This window comes from Anomaloglossus baeobatrachus, chromosome 3 (assembly GCF_048569485.1).
Source record: "Anomaloglossus baeobatrachus isolate aAnoBae1 chromosome 3, aAnoBae1.hap1, whole genome shotgun sequence".
Taxonomy (NCBI): domain Eukaryota; kingdom Metazoa; phylum Chordata; class Amphibia; order Anura; family Aromobatidae; genus Anomaloglossus; species Anomaloglossus baeobatrachus.
The window spans coordinates 494059071-494080821 of NC_134355.1; positions in this window are offsets into that span (position 1 = coordinate 494059071).

Here is a 21751-nt window from a genome sequence, read left to right on the forward strand (position 1 = left end):
CATCTGCTGCTGAAACTGTTATGGGGGTATTATCCCCCAATTCTGAACCAATGTCCCCCATCCTATGCACCTTCCAGGTATATGAGTCCCCCATCCTAGTGTATATGTTGTCCATTCTGGTATATATAGTGGCATGCAAAAGGTTTGAGCTTACCTGGTCGAAACTACTGTTATTGTGAATAGTTAAACTAATGAAGTTGAAAATGAAATGATTTCTAAAAGGCATAATCAAAGATGACACATGTTTGAATTTTATAATTTCACAATCTTTTGCATTATAAAAAAATTACAAAAAGGACAGTAGGCCGATGTAAAGTTGGGGCACCCTTGGAGATTTGTGTGCTCAGATAACTTTGACCAAGCTTTCAGACTTTAATTAGCCTGTTAGTGTTATGGCTTGTTCACTATCATTATTAGGAAAGGCCAGGTGATGCAAATTTCACAGCTTTATAAAAAACCATCATCCTCTAACCTTGTGCCAAAAAACCTGCATCTGCCTAGCACTCTGAAAATTAAAAATGGTGGACGTGCACAAAGCAGGAGAAGGCTGTAGAGTAGAACATAGCACAGGTGAACAAAGGAATGATCCAGCTTTCACATTTTCATAAAAAACACAGCTTTAATGAAAAACGTTTTTAAAATACAAAGAATATTTTTCTTGTAATAAAGATAAGCCACAAAAGTATACCATCTCTGAGTCAGGAAAAATCCAAAGGTTCTTTAAATCACACACCAGATGCGTTTTGAGCACATGTGTTGGAAATGCGTCTGGTGTGCGGTTTAAAGAACCTTCGGATTTTTCCTGACTCAGAGATGGTATACTTTTGTGGCTTATCTTTATTACAAGAAAAATATTCTTTGTATTTTAAAAATGCTTTTCATTAAAGCTGTGTTTTTATGGAAACATGAAGCTGGATCATTCCTTTGTCCACCTGTGCCTCAGACGCTGAATAGCAGCGGGATCTCATGCTTCAACACCGCCAGGAGTGCGGACGTCGTGGGGTGAGCTGGATACTTGTTTCTTTGCACTTATGTAGAACATAGAAACACATTTTCAATTGCCCTTTCCTCAGTTTGAAGTGCAATTAAGACATGTCAGTTACATATCAGTTAACAGGAACAGTGGAGGTCAAGATAAGGTCTGAAAGACCAAGCAAAATTTCTGTGACAGTTGCTTCTAGGATTGTATTTCACCAACTGTAGAAGTTGAGTTAGTCTAAAATGTAACTTTAGATCAAAACTTTAAAAATTGCACACTTATAGTGCCCTATGTTGGACACCAATAATAAAGCCGTGCCGTGTGTGCCTTATCACTACCTAAAATGCACATGTTCCTCAGCTGGTTTTGGAAATCAGATCCTACCGGATGGAATATAGATTATAGACTGTCAACTATATCCCTCATCAAAATATAAATATCCAGTTTTATCAAAACCTATTTTGTTTTAATTTCACTGACGATAATGTCATATAGAGCGCAAAATTATAGACGTTCAAATAAATTCCCCAAAATCATAGGGGGGGGTCTATATCCTCTGTACATAACATGTGTTTGGCATTAGTTGCTAAACCTATGGTAAGCAAACCTAAAAAAGCTCAGTACATGGAGAGGATGCCACTTAAATCATTTTATAAGGCACCCTTACACACGAAAATATCCATCCATTTAATCCAAAAGGTGAGTCTGATTGAAATGGTTAAGCCACGCTGAATAGTGCCATATCTCTAAGTGCTGTGCTTCATAAAGTGCTGTGTGCTAAGAGTGCTCATACCTCATGCTTGTAGGATTGCTGGAGAGGTAAATCAGAACCCATGCTTGACTGCAAAAGACATTCAAGAAGATCTTGCAGACTCTTGAGTAATGATGGGCAAACATCCCCATTGTTCGTGTTCGGGAGACTCGCCCGAGTTTTTTGTAAAGTTCATGTTCTGAGATAACACAAACTTGCGTCCAAACACCAAACTTGGACTTTACAGTTATGGGATGGGGTGGGGGGGCAGTAAAATAAAGAATATAGTTAATAATAAACATTGTCATTATACTTACAGGTCCTGCGACGCGTCCTGTGGACCCGTTCAGCTGCTGTCTCCTGGTCACTTCTGCTTCCTGGTCCAATCATTAACTTCCGGTGGTATTCACTGCACTGCTTGTCACTTGGCAGTCTTTAGCTTTTTGGGCCTTGTTCGCAGTGATGTCAGGGTTCACCCGAGTCCCCAACTGCCTGGCTTTACCTTGGCTGGCAATCAAAATACAGGGAAGGCCATTCATTTTTTTTCTAATTATTTAAAAAAATAATAATAAAAATGCGTGGGCTCCCACTGTATTTTGATCACCACTCAGGTAAAACCAGGCAACTGGGGGCTGGGATTCTCCGCAGCCCACAGCTGCTAATGGAAATAGTGCACTGTTTCTTAGTCCCATTTCCAGACGCTTTACCAAGCTCATCCAGAGGCCCTGATGTTGGTGGAACGCTGGGTAAAAAAGGGGTTAATACCAGTTTTGTATTCTAAGCTGGTGCTAAGCCCGAAATTCATGGTATCACGCCAAATTAGACATGGCCATGAATTTCTAGTAAACAGTAAAAAGTAAAACACAACACATAGACATTTTATTAGAAATAAAACAAAAAAAACATTTAGAGACTCCATCTTTGTCATAAAAAAAATCCTTAGCCCGACATAGTCCACAGGTACAGCAATGTCAGCTCTGCTTTATCACTTTGTGCAGACAAGCATCTATACAGAGCGAGAAGGAGGCTGACACTGAGGGTATGATTCCACTTGCATATGACTCATGCAGTCTCGCATTGGTATCCCCCCGCACGACCTGATACTCTCCTGACAGGAGCACGTCAATTGCATGGAAATACATGCAGCCGACCTGCTCTAGTCGGGAGAGTGTGCACCGTGCTGGGTGATACCGATGTGAGACTTGCACGGTAACAGTCAATGTTCAATCGAGTCCATGGCAGCCATATACTCGGGTGAACCCTGACGTAACCGCGAACATGACCAAAAACAGCCAAAGACTGCCAAGTGACGAGCAGTGCAGTGAATACCCCTGGAAGTTAACAGAACCTTCCATAACATCATAGCCATGGGACCAGTCTGTAAGCCAATGTCTGTACAACATTCACACAAGACTGGTCACATGGCTATGATGTCATGGAAGGTTCTGTTGACACATCAATGATCGAACACATAAGAAGAAGCGGGTGGGAGACAGAGTCTGCAGGATGCGTCACGAGACCAGTAAGTATAATCATAATGTTTTTTAATAATGTGCTTTTTTTACAGTCCCTGGACCCGAACTGGAACCAAACTGTAACACGAGCTTCCCAGCAAAGCTCGTGTTTGGGATTGTGTGCATGAACACTATGTTTTTGGTACGGACCCTGAACTTTACAGTTCGGGTTCGCCTATCCCTACTCTTGAATAGTGGCATATTGTTCTACTATTCAAAGACACCTGCACAAATATGGCCTTCATGAAAGAGTCATCAGAAGAAAACTGCATACTCACCATAAAAGTAAGCATCAGAAGTATGCAAAATAAGATCTAAACAAGCCTGATGCATTTTGGAAACACGTCCTGTGGACCAATAAGGTTAAAATATAGCATTGATTAAAAATTCACTTTAATAGCAGACACATGTAATCGCCTAGACACTGCAAAAAGCTGGCGGCTGGGTTATCACTGGGCCCGCTATTAAAGAGAAAAAATGTTCCCTGATCTCCACACCCATAGTTCTGCCTACTTTTCAGTACCCGCTTCAGTTTCAAGAGGAGGGTGGGATAAAGGGTGTGTGGTGCTGTGAATATTCATTTTATTTATTACCGAGCACACCGTTAGCCCCATCACTGGCTACTTCCTCCCATGACCCTGCTCCTGCTTCCTGCGACTCGCTTATCTTCCACTGAACCAGAAACATTTTCAGTTGATTCAAGTGAGTAAGAAGTTGCTTGCTGTGATAAAGCACATTCCTCTGATGACCCAGACTTTCTGTCAGCAAACTCAACTGAAACACACCTTATAAAACAAAGTGAACTAAACAATCTTGTTAGTGATTTGGATTTCCTCAAGAGTAAGGCAGAGTTTTTAGGTTCCAGACTACAGAAGAGAAATCTCCTAATAGGCAAAGTTTGGCTTTCTTTGTTCCAATACTTCTTTATGGAGGGCTACTTGTGGCATGCAACAACATCAACAGCTTAATAGAAGCTCTGAAGATAAGTCATAATCCAGAGGAATGGAGGTTTTTCACCAATTTGTCCAAAAGAAAGCAAGCCTAAAAGCCATCTTGCATCATAGGGACAATGCACTACCTTAAATTCCACTTGGTTATGCAGTCCACATGAAAGAAACTTATGACGACATGAAGTAGTTGTTGAAGTGCCTAAAATATGACCAACATTTGTGACTCCTCTGTGGTGACTTAAAGGTGGTTACTGTCTACTTGGTATCTAGGGTGTATACACAAATTACTGCTGCTTTCTGTGTAAGTGGGATAGTCCTGCAAGAGAATATCACTACAATAAGAGTCTGGCCACTCCTGCATTCATTTTAGCCAGGGAGTAATATTTTCCTAGATCCAAGTGAGATTTTGTTACCATCAATGAATAGCAAATTGGGCCTAATGAAGAACTTTGCAATGAATAAAAATGCAAAAGCAATCAAGTATTTCATAGATACATTTCCAAAGTTGAGTAAAGCAAAGATAAAGAGAGGATACTTTATTAGACTTTAGATCTGTAAGCTTCTTCAAGAATAAGAGTTTGTTGCAGGGAAGGTAAAAGGCTGCATAGGTAGCATTCGCATTAGTGGCAACTCATTTTTTGGAAACTCAGGTCTGATAACTATGAAGAGTTGGTGGAAAATCTCTTCAAAACATATAAGGCACTTGGCTGTAACATTTCCATAGAGATTAATTTCTTACATTTCCATCTAGACCACCAAACTGTGGAGCAGGGAGTAATGAACAATGTTTGCAGATTACAGTTGGACAATTGTAAGAGAGGATCAGATGCAAGAGTACAACAGACAAGCAAAAAAGTGGTCATTGAATGAGGAACAAATATTGTACGGCAATTTCTGTAACTGTTTATAAGTCGCAATAGTGTTTAGACTTTTTTTTATTTGAGTTATTGCTAAGTTTCCTATAAATAAATATCAGAAACATATTCTGCGTCTTTATATTTTCATATTTTTAATTTAACTTTTATGCATTAATTATTTGAAAATATGTACAACATTGTATCCAGATATCAAATTAAGCTAAAATGGAAATTCACTCAACCAGGACACCTTGTTATTTTTCAATACATTATGGTCCAGTTGTGATGGTAAGTCCACAGGGTAGGCATTATCAGTGGTAGGAAGGAACACTGATTAGTCTGTGTTTACACAACTTGAAAAGCAGCAAGCTGTATTTTGGAGAAGCTCTGACCCAGGCCTATCACAAATGGACTTTGCTAAAGTGTCTCAAATCAATATTATTTTTTTTAACATGTAGAGTGCCTTAAAACAATATTTATACCCCCAAATGTTTCCACATAGTATTTGGGAAGTGTAAAGGAAATAAAACATGATTTTCTGAATACTTAAAAAATATAAATCTGAAAATTCTGATTTGCATTTGTTTTCAGTTCCCCCTGAGTCAATACTGTTTCAAGCACTGTTTGCTGCAATTATTGCTGGATATCGTTTACGGGCGCTTTGCACACTACGACATCGCAGGTGCAATGTCGGTGGGGTCATGTCGAAAGTGACGCACTTCGTGCGTCGCTCTCGACATCGTAGTGTGTAAATCCTAGATGATACGATTAACGATCGCAAAAGCGTCGTAATCGTATCATCAGTGTAGCATCGGCGAATTCCCTAATTATGCTGACGCGATGGTCCGATGTTGTTTCTCTCTCCTGCGGTAGCACACATCGCTGTGTGTGAAGCCGCAGGAGCGAGGATCATCTCCTACCTGCGTCACCGCGGCTCCCGTCGGCTATGCGGAAGGATGTTTACATCCAGCTCATCTCCGCCCCTCCGCTCCTATTGGCCACCTGCCGTGTGACGTCGCAGTGACGCCGCACAACCCACCCCCTTAGGAAGGAAGCGGTTTGCCGGCCACAGCGACGTCGTACGGCAGGTGAGTGCATGTGAAGCTGCCGTAGCGATAATATTCGCTACGGCAGCTATCACAAAGATATCGCAGCTGCGACGGGGGCGGGGACTATCGCGCTCGGCATCGCAGCATCAGCTTGCGATGTCATAGTGTGCAAAGCCCGCCTTAGGGTATGTCCCCACCAGCTGAGCACATCGAGAGATTGAATTTTTTGCCCAATCTTTCTTGTAAAAAATCTTTAGCTCAGTGAGATTAGATGGAGAGCAACTGTAAACAGCAATTTTCAAGTTCTGCTACATATCCTCAATAACATTTAGGTCTGGACTTTAATTGAGCCATTTAGCTTTGGCAGTTTGTTTAGAGTCGTTGTCCTGGTGGAAGGTGAACCTACGCCCAACTCTGAAATCTTTTGCAGCCTTTAACAGATTTTCCTTCAGTATTGCCCTATATTTAGCTCCATCCATATCCCTGTCAACTTATCAACTCTGACCAGCTTGCCTATTTCTGCTGAGAAAAGCATACCCAAATAATGATGCAGCCACCACCATGTTTGAGAGTGGGAAGCTGTTTTCAAGGTAATGTGCAGTGTTCGTTTTCTGTCACATATAGCGTTTGCATTTAGCCCAAAAATGATTGTCAGAGCACTTTCTTCCATATTCAAGCTGTGTCCTTTACATGTTTTTTTAACAAGATACAAGTATGACTTCTTATGGCTTGCTTTAAAAAATGGCATTCTTCGATATATGTCAGATTTGTGGAGCACATGACTAATAGTTGTCCTGTGGCAGCTGCACCAAAATGACTCTTGGCTGCTGCTCAACTTAGTGCACCAAAGCTGGGGATGTCCGTTCAGGTAGAAAACAAAGACTTGGTAGGTTTGTAGTTTTATCATACACCTTCCATTTTGGAATGATGAATTGCACAGTGCTTCGTGAGATGTTCAGCTTTTGGGCTATTTTTTTTATAACCTAACCTTCTTAACTTTTATCCACAACTTAATGCCTTACCTAACTGATACATTTTTTGGTGATGTTGCTTGTTCACAAACAAACCTCTGAGGTCTTCACAGAACAGTTATAGTTATTCTGAGAATATATTACACATAGAATGACTTAATTAACTAATTAGGTGACTTCAAGGAAATTGATAACCTAAGTTTCTATTTAAGGGTATAAGACTATTGGGGGCTGAATGCAAATGCGCATCACAATTTTAAGATTTATATCTTTTAATATCATTGACTAGAATTAGGTGAATCTGTCTTGATCATCTTTTCAATATATTAATCCTGTCATCATTCCTTCCATGCTAACAAAGTTCCTTCAGCTGGAAGACATTCGCATAGCATAATGCTATAATTCTTAAAACTTTAGGTACCACATAGCTATCTCCAAGTGAGTATACACGTTCCCTTTACTAACAATTATTTTTATATCTAGCACTACAAACAAAAAGGGGTGAATGGTGGAATGCTGATGAAATGATTGCACTTCTAGAAGTTTCACCTTTCTCTAGTAGATCTCTAGATCTTTCAGGACTCTTGGTTTTACCCCTGACCATTGCCATTCTCCAAAATTGTTTACCTTGTCCAGGTTAAATATATCTTTGCACCGTGTTAGCCAGTAGAGATAAAAAAATGTTTAAAAGAACTGAAGTCCTCAGTGGTTGATACCTTTTAATGGCTAACTGAAAAGATGGTAATAATAGCAAGCTTTCGAGACTACAGAGTCCTGCGTAGTCTCGAAAGCTTGCTAATATTACACAATTTTTTACCTTGTCCAGGCAGCAAACTTTAGGAAAAGTGGTACTGGGCATAATATTTTACGTTAGAGAGTGACAAAGGCTGCTATGATCTCCAGGACCTTCAACACATTATAAACTGTTTCTAATTTTTTATAGCTGCTCTGACAAAGATTTGATGGATTATCTACACTTCCAAAAACATGCTTAAAACTTAATTTACCCTGGGATGGAGAGCAAACAGTTGCAGAAACATCTAAATGATGATCAATAGAAACTGGATGCATTTAGGATTTACTTTGAGTGTCATATTGTAGCAAAGGGGTGTGAATACTTGTGTAAATGTGATGTGATCCAAGAATTATTTCTATTTAACAAACTTACTACGAGGATATTGTGTGTAGATTGATGATGGCAAAAAAAGTGGAGGGAAAAAAAAAATAAATGAATATTTCCAAAAATGTATTTTATCTGTTTCAATGATACCAGGATAAGTCATTAAAAGATTTTGAACTTTTGCAGGTGACACTTTGCTTGTAGGTAGATATAGATGATTTCTTACAACTGAAACACATTGACAGCCGGTTTTGCTGTGATAGCTCATTCAATGGAAGTGAGCAAACTAAAAGTTCTAATTTGTGTTTTGTGGACAAATGATTTAAGTTTATTTTCTTCCAGTTGTGTTTGTAGTCCTGATGTTATTAAACATGAACAAGTAGTGTTGTGAATTTAATGATTGGCTCTTTGTAATCAATAAGAGTCCAATTGCTATTGGCTTTAGTCATTGCTTTACCCCTTAGTCAAGGGCATCTACAGTGAAGGACATCTGGCTTTAGATTTCTTTTTACATCAGTTATGTTAACAATTCAATACCAGCAGTAACTTGTTTATTGTATATTAAAAATAAATTGCAGAAAACCTTGCTTTTTATCTTTCCTTCACATAACATCTTGGCTACCCCTGGTGCAGGTTATATGCTGCAAACATCTTACACCAAATATTAATTACATTCAGGTGTAATATACTGTAGATAGTTTGTCTGAAAAACGTTATTTCTGCTTGGAATTGACGTGCATCCATCAAACCTGGCAATCAATCTCCACGTAATATATGTAGCTCTTCTGGCTTTGTTTCCATCACTACATGTAATATCTTCTGTCCTGTTTGGATGATTCCTGCATATAACGCACAAGATAAGTTACATTTGTGCTTTCTCACATGCATGGTTTTATACAAATTGAGTACTTGCACTAGGTACAATCTCCCTCCTGTCATTGCTTTAATACAAGTCCCAAGTAAGAAGGTATGAATTAAATATGAAATGGTAACATAGACTAGAAAATGTGATATTAAAATATCAATAACCGGCATCAGACTAGCCCACCAGGACACCAGACGATGCTCTGGTGGGCCCTAGTCATCGGTGTGCTTATTAGCCGAACATAGAGGGGACTGCTGGTGACTGTTCCGCAGTCATTAAAATGGATACCAGCCTATAAACTGGCAGCTGACACAAGAGTGTGGTGCATGGGAGTGGTGCCAGGCTGTCAGTCTCTGGTACGGAAGAAAAAGTAACCCCGGCACACTATCACTCCCAAAAAGGCAATAATGCAGTAATTTGTATGCAAAAAATTTTTTTTTATTGATCAAGTTTGTTCAGTATTCATTATATGTGCTTGGTCCAAAAACAAATGACGTTTCGGCCGGAGGCCTTCATCAGCATGGACTTTTATCATGTACTTATAGATACAAGTGAAGACATATGGCAGTTAAGCCGCAAAAAGACCCCGCGAAGAGTCTCTCAAATAACTTTTTCTGCTATTTAAGAAGACTTCAGGTGGTGGATGTACAATACAGTAAAACAGTGTTGCAGGTACTAAGACTGTATGCAGTAGTGTGAAGGGAGAGGGGGTTCCAAGACCTATGTGCATAACCTCTTCAATGAGACAGCGTATATTGGGTCAAATTATCATATATGGCATAACCAATTGACTGTACTGTTGATAAATCCTTTTTAGGGAGGCAGCAATGACTGTGGACTGTGTCAGCTTGTTAGACCCACCCGTATAAGCAAGAGAGTTGTGGATGATTCTATCTTAACTGGTTCAGGGGAGGGGAGAATCCGGTATGACCGGTAGGAGAATATAATCTTCCTAACAACCGCTGGACATGTGTTCAGAGTGAAAAGTCCTGCATCTGAACACATGTCCAGCGGTTGTTAGGAAGATTATATTCTCCTACCGGTCATACCGGATTCTCCCCTCCCCTGGACCAGTTAAGATAGAATCATCCACAACTCTCTTGCTTATACGGGTGGGTCTAACAAGCTGACACAGTCCACAGTCATTGCTGCCTCCCTAAAAAGGATTTATCAACAGTACAGTCAATTGGTTATGCCATATATGATAATTTGACCCAATATACGCTGTCTCATTGAAGAGGTTATGCACATAGGTCTTGGAACCCCCTCTCCCTTCACACTACTGCATACAGTCTTAGTACCTGCAACACTGTTTTACTGTATTGTACATCCACCACCTGAAGTCTTCTTAAATAGCAGAAAAAGTTATTTGAGAGACTCTTCGCAGGGTCTTTTTGCGGCTTAACTGCCATATGTCTTCACTTGTATCTATAAGTACATGATAAAAGTCCATGCTGACGAAGGCCTCCGGCCGAAACGTCATTTGTTTTTGGACCAAGCACATATAATGAATACTGAACAAACTTGATCAATAAAAAAAAATTTTTTGCATACAAATTACTGCATTATTGCCTTTTTGGGAGTGATAGTGTGCCGGGGTTACTTTTTCTTCCGTATATATATTTTACCTCAGAGCACCTATTTATTCAGTGACGCAGGGGTTCTCCTCTTTGTTGTCAGTCTCTGGTAGACCGGCAGCTATTTGAACAACCACTCCAGATTTTAGTCAGTAATAATTTTTCTTCTTATATCTGTAGATTTTTCTGGATGGAGGAACATAGGGTCCAAGATAGAGAACATTTAATATTGTTCCACATCCTGTAGTAAGGAGGCCCCGGATGGCGGACAAAAATAAATAAAGCAGCCAGAATAGGAGACATTATTTAAGGGGTTGTCTGATCTATTATGAAAAGTCTGCAGTTAAGGGTGCTTTACACGCTGCGACATCGCTAACGATATATCGTCGGGGTCACAGTGTTTGTGACGCACATCTGGCGTCGTTAGTGACATCGCAGCGTGTGACAGCTAGGAGCGACGATCAACGATTGCAAAAACGGCAAAAATAATTGATCGTTGACACGTCGCTCCTTTTCATAATATCATTGGTGGTGCATGCCGCTGTTTGTTTGTTGTTCCTGCAGCAGCACACATCGCTATGTGTGACACCGCAGGAACGACGAACATCTCCTTATCTGCGTCCACCGGCAATGAGGAAGGAAGGAGGTGGGCGGAATATTTCGCCCGCTCATCTCCGCCACTCCGCTTCTATTGGACGGCTGCCGTGTGACGTCCTTGTGACACCGCACAAACCGCCCCCTTAGAAAGGAGGCGTTTCGCCGGCCACAGCAACGTCGCAGGGAAGGTAAGTCCATGGGATGGGTGAAAGCGATGTTGTGCATCACGAGCAGCGATTTGCCCGTGTCGCACAACCAACGGGGCGGGTACCCTCGCTAGCGATATCGATAGCAATATCGCAGCGTGTAAAGTGCCCTTTAGTCTGGGTGACTGCAGACTCGGGGGTCTTCTCAGCGTACACCCTATGTGCTGCAAAGATTTGTCGGTGTCTGTGACGGGAATGTTGGTCAAGTATGTGTTTTACAAAAAAGAAAAAGTACTTCAGCTTACCATATCCCAGTCAGAATAGTAGTCCAAATCAATGCACAGAGGTCCGGGATGGAAATCACAGGTAAGTAAAGGGTACTTTACATGCTGCGATATCGGTACCGATATCGCTAGCGAGCGTACTCGCCCCTGTCGGTTGTGCATCACGGGCATATCACTGCCCGTGGCGCATAACATTGCTAACACCCATCACATGGACTTACCTTCTCTGCAAAATCTCTGTTGCCGGCGAACCGCCTCCTTTCTAAGGGGGCGGTTCGTGCAGCGTCACAGCGACGTCACACGGCAGCCATCCAATAGCAGAGGAGGGGCGGAGATGATCGGCTGAAACATCCCGCTACCTCCTTCATTCCTCATTGCCAGTGTACGGAGGTAAGGCGATGTGTGCTGCCGAAGGAATGAGGAACAACATCGCTACTCACCAGACAACGATATTTGGTGTTTGGACGACTTCTCCAACACCAACGATTTTTACCACTTTTGCGATCGTTGAAGGTCGCTCGTACATGTCACGCTGCAATGTCGCCAATGACACTGGATGTGCGTCATAAACACCGTGACCCCGATGATAAATCGTTAGCAATGTCGCAGCATGTAAAGCACCCTTAAGTAATCAAAATGGAAGTAAATTCCACCATTTTTCACAAGTATATATTATCCTTACTTCTGGATGGAACCCAACTAGTGGACGTGGCCTCGCTTAATGTTAGTGTATTTAGAAATGCCACATCCACTGGTCAGAGGTTTTGCCTTGGAGTATGCATATCGCATACATGACCAACATTCCAGGCGCAGAAACTGATAAATCTTTACAGCACACAGGACATGACAATGAAGGATTCATATATCTGAAAACACAGAATGATTGCAGACTTTTCATTATGGAGTGGACAACCCCTTTAACATTATTACAGGATAGGGGACATTTGATAGAAGACATTGTTAAATAAAGTGGCTGACATTACTATATGGTGGCCAGAATGAGGAACACATATTATTTGTTTATGATGGCAATTTGTGGACACAATAACAGTAGGGGACAATTAGGGAACAATGTTACTGCTGTAATATATTTAACTATGAGGATGCTGTTTTCCATGGGGGAACATAAGGGAGGTTCTGCTGGGTTATGTTCACACATTGCTTTTTTGGTGCAGGTTATATTTGTCATTAGTATACAGTACATGTTTAAGAAAGACCGAAAAAAATAGATTTTTGTGCCAAGACACAATTAGTTGTACCAATTAATTAAAATGTAGGCTTTATTAACTACAATGTATAAAATAATATGTCTCTGATATTAACCCCTTAAGGACTGAGCCACTTTGTACGTTAATGATGGAGCCTCATTTTTTTAAATCTAACCAGTGTCACTTTATGTGGTAGTAACTGTAGAACGCTTCAACCTATTCCAGTTATTCTGAGATTATTTTTTAATGACATGTTCAACTTAATTTTAGTGGTAAATTTTAGTTGATATTATTTGTTTTTATTGAGGAAAATATTGAAAATTTGGTAAAAAAAAAATAAATTTCACAACTTCATTTTTTTATGCAATTAAACCAGATAATTATACTACGTGAAATAGTTAATAAATAACATTTACTACATGTATTCTTTACATCAGTATTATTTTGGAAAAATATATTTTTTTTTTGTTAGGAAGTTAAAAGGGTTAAAAGTTTATCAGGAATTTCTCATTTCCCCAAAAAATGTCAATACCAGTTTTTTATGAGACAGAAAATACCTAAATGTGACACCATTCTAAAGGAACAGGGGTATATCTCAGCCCTTGAAAAACCACATCAGGTTGGGGAGATACATGTGGGGCAGGTACTCCCTGTTCCATTCTTCTTGCCCTGCAACCTTAATTATCAAGTTGTGCTAGGACAGGAGCTTTTTTCCATTTATTTCATCTAGACAGCTTGCTCTGGACGTGCTTCTACCTTGGTAGGTGATCTCATCAGCTTTTGCTGCAAGGTGATATCAGCAATTTAACGTCTGACCATTTGTTCTTCGCCAGAATTGATCAGTCATTATAAAAATTCTCAATTCGGAAGTGAAATAAGACTTTCCCATGACTGAGAGAAGATGGCAGATGTTACTGAGGAGATTCTATGTACATAGAAGAGGGAGGAGAGGGCTTAGCTCTTCCTCTAGTCCCTCCCTCTGCCTTTAGCTCCTCCCTCTGCCTCTAGCTTCTCCCTCCCATTGACATAGAATCTCATCAGTAACAGCTCTCATCTATCTCAGTAATGGGAAAGTCTTAACTGTATACAGATTTTACCTTCGAATTCAGAATTTTTATAATGACTGATGGGGTGACAGGGGTGGGATTCAGCAGGTTCTGTCCTGTTCGGGTGAACCGGTTGTTAAAATAGCAGCCGGTTCCCCGCACCGGCAAGAAACGGCTCTGGCGATCCGGATCCCTGTATTCACTTGTGTTAGTGTCTTTAAGACGCTAACACAAATGAATCCCCGTACCTCCGCGCCTCACTTCTGGCTTCAGTGGAGCCTATCTGCTCCCTGACCTGGCGTGCAGCAACGAGCTGACGCTCCAGAGGGGTCATGGCAGTGTGGGGAGGTAGCTCCTCCTGCTGCCGCCTGTTAGCATCAGTGTGCCTGCAGAGTGCAACGGAGGAAGGAAAACAGAGGAGCAGCCGCCGGTGCTTGGAGCAGGTAAGCGCTCATAGACCGAAGATGCAGGGAACAGGGAGAGGAGCCGCATAAAGATGAGAACCATATGGAGAGAGGAGGCCGCAAAAAGATGGGAACTATATGGGGAGAGGAGGCCGCAAAAAGATGGGAATTATATGGGGAGAGGAGGCCGCATAGATGAGAACTATATGGGGAAAGGAGCCGCATAAAGATGGGAACTATATGGGGAGAGGAGGCCGCATAAAGATGGGAACTAAATGGGGAGAGGAGGCCGCATAAGATAGGAACAAGTTTGAAAATGAGCTATATGGGACATGATCTGCAGGGGAAAAGGAGCACATGGGATGAGATCTGCTGTGGAAAGAGGCAATAATGGGATGGGATCTGCTGGGAAAAGAGGCCATGATGGGATGGGATCTGCTGGGGAAAGAGGCCATAATGGGATCTGCAGGGGAAATAAGCCATGATGGGATCTGCAGGGGCAAGAAGGCATGATGGCATCTGCAGAGGAAAGAGGCCATAGTGGGATGGAATCTGAAGGGGAAAGAAGCCATAATGGGATGGGATCTGCAGGGTAAAAAGGCCATAATGGGATGGAATCTGTAGGGGAAAGAGACCAAAATGGGATGGGATCTGCAAGGGAAAGAGACCACATGGGATGGGATCTGTAGGGGGAAAGGAGCCACATGGGATGAGATATGCAGGGGAAAGGAGCCACATGTGATGGGATCTGCAGGGGAAAGAGACCACATGGGATAGGATCTGTAGGAAGAAAGAGACCACATGGGATGGGATTTTACTTTAAATGACTTGTATTTTTTAGTTGAGGAAAGTGCGTGAAAATGGGTGTGGCTAACACAATGGGTGTGGTTACAGAATGGTGTGGGTTTTCAAATGGGCGGGGTTTACAGAGAACCTGTTAAAAATTTGAATCCCACCCCAGGGTTGATCAATTCTGCCAAACAACAAATTGTCAGACCTTACATTGCTGATGTCACCATGGAGAAAATGCTGATGAGATCACCTAGCAAGCTACTGAACTGAAAATTTTAATAATGACTGATCAATTCTGGCAAATAACAAAGTAAATTTGTCTGATAAGATATATTACAAAGTTGCTTATTTTCATGTGTACTGTTGTATTTTGAAATAAAAATTAAAACGACGGTTAGACTTTAAAAAGTGATAAGGAATAGAACAAAATAAAATTCATAAAATCACTCAATAAAATTCACTAATCAGGGAGTGTGGAGTATTATAGTATGTGGGTTAGTGGGGTTTGTGTGGCGGGGTTGCTTTTTTGTTACAGTGCTGCCCTTCCTTAAACTGATGTTGCCACTTTCAGACAAAAAAGTTGACTGTGTTATGACCTGTTTTCTTGGGGCCACCCCACTGTTGTGTGGCATATTATGCTATGTACACACTTACTGCCATAAGCACTTTGGCTTCAGTTAAATGGAACCTGTCACCGGATGTTTATAATACTCACCTAACGGTCGGTGCAGAGAAGACTGGTCAAATAGGCGTCTCCGTTCTCCGGGTCCGAGCCTCCTCTTTTGGCCATCTTTGTTCTCCTTCTGAAGCCAGTGTGGATGATGTGTTCTAAGTCATACACACAAGCCGACATTGAGGTCCTGCACAGGTGAACTTTGATCTGCTTTGAGTAGGGCAGATCAAAGTATTGTAGTGCGCCTACTCAGGACCTCAATGTCGGCTTGTGTGTATGATTTAGAATGTGTCATCCACACAAGCTTCAGAAGAAGGAGGACAAAGATGGCTGAAAGAGGAGGTGCGGACCCGGAGAATGGAGACGCCCATCCGAGCAGTTTTCTCCGCACCGACCGTTAAGGCCACGTCACACTAAGCAACATCGCTAGCAACATCGTTGCTAAGGAACAACTTTTGTGACATTGCTAGCGATGTTGCTGTGTGTGACATCCAGCAACAACTTGGCCCCTGCTGTGAGGTCGTTGGTTGTTGCTGAATGTCCTGGGCCATTTTTTAGTTGTTGCTCTCCCGCTGCGTAGCGCATATCGCTGTGTGTGACAGCAACAGAGAAACAACTAAATGTGCAGTAAGCAGGGAGCCGGCTTCTACGGACGCTGATAACCACAGTAAACATCGGGTAACCAAGAAGCCCTTACCTTGGTTACCCAATGTTTACCTTCGTTACCAGCGTCCGCCGCTCTCAGCTGTCAGTGCCGGCTCCTGTTCTCTGCACATGTAGCTGGAGTACACATGGGGTAATTAACCCGATGTGTACTATGGCTAGGAGTGCAGAGAACAGGAGCCGGCACTGACAGCTGAGCGCGGTGGATGCTGGTAATGAAGGTAAATATCGGGTAACCAAGGTAAGGGCTTCTTGGTTACCCGATGTTTACTGTGGTTACCAGCGTCCGGAGAAGCCGGCTCCTGCTGCCTGCACACGTAGCAGAGTACACATCGAGTAATTAACAAAATTTGTACTGTGGCTAGGTGTGCAGGGAGCCAGCGCTAAGCGGTGTGCGCTGGTAACCAAGGTAAATATCGGGTTGGTTACCCGATATTTATCTTAGTTACCAAGCGCAGCATCGCTTCCACACGGCGCTGGGGGCTGGTCATGGGTTGCTGGTGAGATCTGCCTGTGTGACAGCTAACCAGCAACCCGTGTAGCGACGCTCCAGCGATCCCTGCCAGGTCAGTTTGCTGGTGGGATCGCTGGAGCGTCGCTTAGTGTGACATCTCACCAGCGACCTCCTAGCAACTTACCAGCGGTCCCTATCAGGTTGTATCGTTGTTGGGATCGCTGGTAAGTTGTTTAGTGTGACTGGGCCTTTAGGTGAGTGTTATAAACATTCGGTGACAGGTTCCCTTTAAAGATAATGGCTTTACAGCTACAAGGAGTCAGAAAGACTCAGAGCTACTCCCATCCATAGTGACTGGTGCCGCAGCATAAAAGGCTGTAGTAAAAAGACATTACTAGAGCAGCATTTTATGTGACTTGCAGCAAAATATGGAAATAGGTGCAATTTAGAAAAACTAAGTGAATTACAGTGTGATGCATAACAAAATACGACTAGTGCTGGTAAAAAGTTAGAACTGGGAAATCTACTTGTAGTAAATTTTGGATGAGCACAACAGAGATTAAGGTTTTTATGTACTCACTTCGATATTATCATTTTAGAACTGTCTATAGTATTTCAGGTCACAACGAAAGGTGGTATTCCCTTTTAAAGCAATCTTATAGTGACAATTCTCATATGGATAGAGCATGTTTGTGATATAGCTAAAGGAAAAAATAGATTAATATAAGAACATGAGAGCATATCCCAAGGCAGTAACCAACAGACAAGCAGCTGCCTGAACCTGTTTTGTTCATTTTATAAGTGGAAAGTTTTGGGATTCCTCACCAGCACGAGGATGTTTGATGTTGTTTTGTTACAGATTATACTATCTTTAGATCGGAAAAACATGAGTTTTTGCCTGAGTTTTGTTCCACATTTTGTTCAGCATTAACATTAAATGCATTGTCTCTTCATATGCTCATCCTTTAGCTTTCAAACATAATACAAAATTGAATCTGCACTAAAACATTTCTTAAAAGGCTATATTCAGCAGATCTTTCTTCAATTGTATTTATCGCCCTAGGCTAGCATATCCATTTCTCTTGGGTTTCTGATTTAGTCTAAGCTTGTGTTTCTGATCTTGGAAGTCCATCTTCGTGTATCTTTGAGACCACAAACTACAAATTTCCTCGCTAATACATAATTAATGTAGACTGATGTCCCTCAAGGGTACACGCTTTGAAATGTGAGCAATCAACAAATATACTGTTCATATTTCTTCGCTGTAAAATAGTTTAGAAACTTTAAGATTCTGGACTTTTTTTCACTTAATACCAAACCGAAATGTGAAATGTTCAAGTATATTTTGATATTTTAGTTAGCATACCAAAGCAATGTTCTCTCCATGTAATAATGTATGAATAGTGATTCTCAAGCAATTTCTCTAGTATAAGACAGGATTCCGCATTGTGTATATGATTATTAGGTTTTTGTCTTTTTTGTATACCATGAACTTCCTCTAAGGAATAATTCTATGTTACATTAATCTTCAATATTTCAAATTTAATATGACAATGTGTCACAGTTATACACAACAGTATATTGCAGATCCATGGAATTCAGCTCTTTTTTTACCATATGCTATCAGAGATGCCAGTTCACTAAGAATCTCTATTAAAATTATTTTCCACTGATCAAACTGAAAAAAAGTGTATCTTCTTTTTCAGCCACTGTTCACATTTGCATTTCAACTTCTGTGGCATATCCAGAGGAAAATAAAAAACCTGACAAAAATAACGCTGCATAATGTGCTATGGCAAATATGCAATAGACAAACAGAAAGACAGAAGCTTGACAAACATATTATAATCAAAAGGGGCGCCAAAGGGGATCCTTCAGAAGATGGATTGGTGCTGCTGTAATTTCTATTATTCTGCATTTATTTTACTTTCTTATAAATAAGTCAACAAGTGAGCTGTGGGCATTGATAAGTTTTACTCTGTTTCATATAGTATAGGTTTCAATTGGTTTATGCCGATTCATGCCAAATGATCGTCTTTTAAACAGATGAAAATACTTTGTAGTCATTAGACAATGATTTCTTGAATCCTGGAACCCATGAGCATCATCATATAAAGAACGTCCTACTTTCTGATGATTTTGACAGGCCGATACTACTACAATCTTTCAGTTTCTGCTTGCTTGGGCTTGCTCACATGGAAATAAAACTCAGACAAGTGGTGTTCAATGTTTTACTGGATAGCACTCGCTCCAATGTTATACTGAGGGGCAGTGCCGATCTGCACTTTTTTTCTCATGCTAATTTGCCATGAGAAAAAAATTCCAGCATGTTGCGAATGGCAGCACAAGTCAGACAGAGCGCACTTATTCAAGACTAAAGGCTGCTTTACACACAATGAAATCGCTAGCGATCTCGTTAGCAATGTGACACGCCCAGATCGTTGTTACGATTTGCCGAGATCGCTCATAGGTCGTTTTGTAACAGTCACACGTACAGATCTCACAAACGACGTTACATCGTTTAGCGATATATTGTTTGACAAAAGCGGTCGTGTGGATGTTGTTCATCGTTGGCAGGGTGTCAAACACAGCAATATGTCTGCTGCGTTTCAAACGACGAACAATATTTTTAAACTGAACGACGTGTCAACGATCAACGATTTTCACCCTATTTGCGATCGTTCTGAGTCGTACATAGGTGTCACACGCAATGACGTCGCTAACAATGACAGAATTGCGTCACGAAAACCGTGACCCCGACGACACATATCATCAGATAAATCGTAGCGTGTAAAGCAGCCTTAAGGGTGCCTGGTAATCATCGGACTGCACTCTAATAACATCCAAGTGCAGTCCGATTTTCACATATTCACAGATTTTATTAGATGGAGAAATTTTGTTCTCCATCTTCTCATCCACTGTGACACAATTATCTCCTTCTATAGAATTGTGTCACACTAGGCTTACGCCTATATGAAACTCTTAAGAGAGGCGTAATCAGATTTTGATCCAAATGTCATTCACATAATTCATCCAACTTTTTTGCATGACAAAACACATGGACATGTCGGCATAGCCTTTAGGCCATGTGCGCAAGTTGCGTTTTTTTCATGTGTTTCCGCAGCGTTTTGAACTGCAGTGTTTTAATGCAAAAATTCATGCATTTTGATTTCTAGGCAAAGTCTATGAAAAATAGGAATTTATTGTGCACACAATGCTTTTAAAAACGCAGCGGTTTAGTTGCCTAAAATTTGTTAAAATCTCTGCGTTTGAAGAAGCAGCATGTCAATTTTTTTTACTATTTTGGCAGAGTTTTGCAAACATTGAAGTTAATGAGAATTATCAAAACGCATCCTAAAAGAAATTTCTAGCGTTTTACATGCATTTTTGATGCAGAACTCATGCTTTTTTGACAAAATCAAAGCATGCGTTTTTGCCATTATAGTGAGGTCAAGAGGTTTCCATTTGCCCTCACATCCATTCCGACATTTAAAAATGAGAGAAACAATACTATTACTTTATTTGGAACATACTTATTAAATCTCAATAAACATTTTCGGTAAATTATCATTATAGTGTATAATTTAAAGATATTTTTTTTTTCTTTTTTTTCCAACTGTTTGAATGTTCAAACATTATTTTTGTGTTTATTTGTATTTAAAATGCATATTAATTTAAGCACTAAAAATGCATGTAAAACGCGGTCAAAATGCGGCAAAAAACGCTATAAAAACGCATGCGGTTTTCATGCGATTATGTGGTCAAAACCAAATTTGGCAATGACAAATTCTACTAGAGGATACGTTCATTTCTGCAAGGTCCTGGACGCAACGTGCGCACATGGCCTTATTGTTCTTTCTGCCTTCACTTTTCTTGTCAGTCAGTGAAAAACATGTTCAATCAGGTTGCGGTCAGGTGATTAAAAAATATTCTATTCCATTACCTTAAGGCCTCTTTCACACATCAGTGATTCTGGTACGTTTGTGCTTTTTTTTTTAAACGTACCAGAATCACTGACATATGCAGATCCATTATAATCAATGGGTCTGCTCACACATCAGGGATTTTTCACTGCACGTGTCTCCGTGCAGCGTACCCGCGTGTCCGTGATTGCCGCACGGAGACATGTCCATTTTTTTCTGGCATTACTGATGTCCCACGGACCACGCAGTGGTGTGACCCGTGAGACACGTGCCAGAAAAAAACGTGCTTTTAAAATAAAAATCATTTTTACTCACCCGGCTCCAGCGATGTCCTCTGCAGCCCGTTCTGCTTGCTGCTTCCGAGCCGGCTCATTGTCGCGCATATTCATGATGCACGACACAGCCGACCCGGAATCAGCTGCTGCGGGGGTCAGTGCCGGCCAGATGCTGCATCGCGGGAGCGATCAGCACCATGGAGAGCGGGAGCACGCACAGGTGAGTTAATCTCTAAGTGCAATCACGGACCACGGAAAACGGAGCCCGGATTGCACTTAGACAACCCACGTGTGCCGTGATTCACGGCACAAGTAGGGACATATGCGTGTTTCACACGCCAGTGAAAAACATCAGTGTTTTTCACTAATGTGTGAAACGGGCCTTAAGGAGTTGTTCACTATATGGACAACCCTTTTTTAATTACAATATTCCCCACATATATCCACCTTTGGTGCCAGTGCCATACCAATAACATTGGCTATGGGTCTTTCAGGGTTTGTTTCTATGTCACCTGAGCTTTTCAGTCAATCAGCAGTAGAGATGAGCGATGTTCGAGGCTCGAGGTTCGCCAATTTCATGTTTGAGTGATTTTGAGGGGTGTTCGAGACGTTCGACAAACTCGAGCCTTTTGCTAAAAGCTCGACAGTTCGAG